This window comes from Aplysia californica, unplaced genomic scaffold, assembly GCF_000002075.1.
Source record: "Aplysia californica isolate F4 #8 unplaced genomic scaffold, AplCal3.0 scaffold00094, whole genome shotgun sequence".
NCBI classification, from domain to species: Eukaryota; Metazoa; Mollusca; class Gastropoda; order Aplysiida; family Aplysiidae; genus Aplysia; species Aplysia californica.
Window position 1 is genome coordinate 1,184,194 of NW_004797364.1, and position 879 is coordinate 1,185,072.

The following is an 879-nucleotide window of genomic DNA, read 5'->3' on the forward strand; positions in this document are numbered from 1 at the left end:
CACCTTTCCTGGCTCAGTTTATGTTAAACCTTGATGTGCGCATTTCCTGAGTATTTTATATAATTATATACCTCCATTAAACACCATATTCATCCCAACACTCACCTACCAATGCCAAACATGGACCACGAACAAGACATTAGAGCAAAGAATTACAACATGTGAAATGTGATGCCTTAGAAAAGCAGTAAACAAGACCAGGCGAGACAAAATTAGAAACACTGTAATCAGAGAAATGGTGGGCACAAATGATATCAAGCATCAAATCTAACACCAAAGAATCAAATGGTTCCGACTTCTCGTGCGATTACCAACACACCACCTAGCACAACGTGCCTACAAAAATAATTCGATGGCAACAAGGCTAGAGGGCGGCCCAGAAAGACCTGGATAGATGGAGTCAGGGAAACATTAACCACCCATAGCATCCCCCTGACCCAAACTCTCCGGCGGTCGACAGAGAGACGGCTCTTTCTCCCCGCGACACCAAAAGGATATAAGCGGCGGATAAAAGTAAAGTATATACCTCCATTACCATACCACATTATTTTCTTTCATTTACCTCATCTTCTTTCCCGTGACCGATTTTCTCTCCGTTATCTATCTTTTCATGGGTGATCAAAAGAAATCTGTTAACTCAATGTCGTAATTTGTGAAACCCAACACAAACCCATGCTGATCACCGTCTGCACAGGTGGTTTTGATAGACGTATCTAGTTATGCGTGTATAATTAAATTGTTACAATTTTCACTTCTCCGTTCTAGTGGGTTGGAATATTAAAAGTTTAGTATGTTCTAAATAGTACACAGCCCCGCTTACTGACATGATCAAACATTTAAAACACAAAAATTGCATTCTTTTGTCTAGAGATCCCAACC